This window comes from Anomaloglossus baeobatrachus, chromosome 8 (assembly GCF_048569485.1).
Source record: "Anomaloglossus baeobatrachus isolate aAnoBae1 chromosome 8, aAnoBae1.hap1, whole genome shotgun sequence".
NCBI lineage: Eukaryota > Metazoa > Chordata > Amphibia > Anura > Aromobatidae > Anomaloglossus > Anomaloglossus baeobatrachus.
This window is the reverse complement of record NC_134360.1, coordinates 51522570-51526205: the sequence shown is the minus strand read 5'-3', so window position 1 is coordinate 51526205 and position 3636 is coordinate 51522570.

Genomic DNA, 3636 nt, shown 5'->3' with positions numbered 1-3636 from the left:
ACCACGCCCCCTGTCATGTCGCCGAAACGCGCACAGAGAAAAGCTGATTGGCTGGTCCGTAAGCCACGCCCGTAGTGTCCTGTACCCATAGCAACGGCAAACTAGAGGAACGAGAACGAGCGTCTAACTACAGGGAAACAGATACAGGTGCAGGAGAACGAGAAGGGCCGTGATCATCATCAGGCTGATGTGCTCCCCCATAATAGCGCTCCCCACAGCCCATGTAATAGAGCCCCACAGCCCATGTAATAGAGCCCCCCACAGCCCCTGTAATAGAGCCCCCCACAGCCCCTGTAATAGAGCTCCCCACAGCCCATGTAATAGAGCCCCCCACAGCCCCTGTAATAGAGCTCCCCACAGCCCATGTAATAGAGCTCCCCACAGCCCATGTAATAGAGCTCCCCACAACCACTGTAATAGAGCCCCACAGCCCCAATAAGAGCTCCCTACAGCCCCCTATAATAGAGCCCCCTACAGCCCCTTTAATAGAGCTCCCCACAGCCCCTATAATACAGCCCCCACAGCCCCAACAATAGAGCCCCCACAGCCCCTATAATAGAACCCCCACAGCCCCCTATAATAGAGCCCCCACCACAGCCCCAATAATGGAGCCCCCACAGCCCCTATAATACAGCCCCAATAATAGAGCCCCCACAGCCCCTATAATACAGCCCCCATAGCACCAATAATAGAGCCCCCACAGCCCCAATAATAGAGCCCCCCACAGCCCCAATAATAGAGCCCCCACAGTCCCTATAATAGAACCCCCACAGCCCCCTATAATAGAGCCCCCACCACAGCACCAATAATAGAGCTCCCCACAGCCCCTATAATACAGCCCCCACAGCCCCAATAATAGAGCCCCCACAGCCCCTATAATACAGCACCCACAGCCCCAATAATAGAGCCCCCACAGCCCCTATAATAGAACCCCCAAAGCCCCCTATAATAGAGCCCCCACCACAGCACCAATAATAGAGCTCCCCACAGCCCCTATAATACAGCCCCCACAGCCCCAATAATAGAGCCCCCACAGCCCCAATAATAGAGCCCCCACAGCCCCTATAATAGAGCCCCCACAGCCCCAATAATAGAGCCCCCACAGCCCCCTATAATACAGCCCCCTATAATAGAGTCCCCTGCAGCCCCCCATAATACAGCCCCCACAGCTCCTATAATAGAGCCCCCCACAGCTCCTATAATAGTGCCCCCCACAGCCCCTATAATAGAGCCCCCCACAGCCCCTATAATAGAGCCCCCCACAACCCCCTATAATAGAGTGCCCACAGCCCATATAATAGAGCCTCCACAGCCTCCTATAATAGAGTCCCCACAGCCCCCTATAATAGAGCCCCCTACAGCCCCCTATAATACAGCCCCCACAGTCCCTATAATAGAGCCCCCCACAGCCCCTATAATAGAGCCTCCCACAGCTCCTATAATAGAGCCCCCCACAACCCCCTATAATAGAGCCCCCTACAGCCCCCTATAATACAGCCCCCACAGCTCCTATAATAGAGCCCCCCACAACTCCTATAATAGAGCCCCCCACAACCCCCTATAATAGAGTGCCCACAGCCCATATAATAGAGCCTCCACAGCCTCCTATAATAGAGTCCCCACAGCCCCCTATAATAGAGCCCCCTACAGCCCCCTATAGTACAGCCCCCACAGCCCCTATAATAGAGCCCCCTACAGCCCCCTATAATACAGCCCCCACAGCCCATATAATACAGCCCCCACAGCCCCTATAATAGAGCCCCCCACAGCCCCTATAATAGAGCCCAACACAGCCCCTATAATAGCGCCCAGCACAGCTCCTATAATACAGCCCCAATAATAAAGCCCTCCAAAGCCCCTATAATAGAGCCCCCACAGCCCCCTATAATAGTGCTGGCTCCACCACGACCCCTATAATAGAGCCCCCCACAGTCCCTATAATAGAGCCCCACAGCCCCTATAATAGAGCCCCTCACAGCCCCCTATAATAGTGCTAGCTCTCCCACGTACTCTAATAGAGACCCCCACAGCCCCTTATAATAGATCCCCCACGGCCCCCTATAATAGTCCTGGATCCCCCATGGCCCCTATAAAAGAGCCCACACACAACCCCTAAAATAGAACTCCTTTTCAGGCCTTATAATAGTGCTAACCCCCCACAGCACCTATAATAGAGCCCCTACGGACCCTTTAATAGAGCCCCCAACAGCCCTTATAATAGTGACGGGCCCCCTATAAGTAGTCCTGGCTCCACCACTGCCCCTATAATATAGCCCCCCACATACCCAATAATGGAGTCCCCCACAGCTCCTATAATAGAGTCCCCCGACACCCCTATAATAGAAACCCCCCAACAGCCCTTATAATAGTGCCAGCCCCCTATAATAGTGCTGTTTCCACCACAGCCCTTATAATAGAGCCCCCCACAGTTCTTATAATTGAGCACCCCACAGCCCATATAACAGTATATAACATAGTATATAGTATATAACAGTCTTCGATAGCTCCTATAACACAGACCCTTACAGCCTCTATAATGGAGCCCCCATTGCTCCTATGTTATCCCCTACAGCCTCTATAATGGAGACTCCCTTAGAGATCTTTTGGGGAGTAGTGATGAAGAAACGCCTCGTTCTTGGGGGCTCTCTGTGGCTCCGGTAATGTCTATTTCTTGTGTTAGATTTTATGGGGTCCCCCCGGCTGCGCTCCCTCCATGCTGGGCAGAGGGATATTAATGTCCTGTATAGCGGGACAGATCTCTGCATAGTTTCCTTGCACACAGTGGCCAGCAGATGGCGCTCTCTCTTTATTAGAATCTTGGATCCTGGGATTTGTGCTTCTATTATAAAGATGAAAGGGTCCTGCTGCTCAGATTGATCTCGGTGTAGACCCTCATCATCTGTCACATCCCTCAGTCAGAAGATCCCGGAGTCCTTACATCTCCGTGTATTATCATCTGGCAGCATTCACAACAGAAAATTAAAGCATCTTAGATCTGATACTTTCCCTGCATTAATGTAGCCATAAAACTACAAAGACATCATTGGTCCTAAGCCTGCAGGGCCCGTATAAGTGACCATGATCAGCATAGGTAGAATAGATGCCTCTTAAACAATTTGGCACATCCTTTGGCTGTCTGTGCGAGCAAAATGCACATTAGTTTCAGCTATTTGCCGTGCAATTTACATTAAATGCTGGTGAGTGGGAGGCCCCATAAAATCCCACCCAATTTTCTGGCATTGCAAAAAAATCTCCAACACTTTCAGGAGTCTGAGAGGTGGCTCCTTCTTCAGGGTGTCTGGGAGGTGGCCCCTTCTTCAGGGTGTCTGGGAGGTGGCCCCTTCTTCAGGGTGTCTGGGAGATGGCCCCTTCTTCAGGGTGTCTGGGAGATGGTCCCTTTTTCAGGGTGTCTGGGAGGTGGCCCCTTCTTCAAGGTGTCTGGGAGGTAGCCCCTTCTTCAAGGTGTCTGGGAGGTGGCTCCTTCTTCAAGGTGTCTGGGAGGTGGCCCCTTCTTCAAGGTGTCTGGGAGGTGGCCCCTTCTTCAAGGTGTCTGGGAGGTGGCCCCTTCTTCAAGGTGTCTGGGAGGTGGCCCCTTCTTCAAGGTGTCTGGGAGGTGGCCCCTTCTTCAAGGTGTCT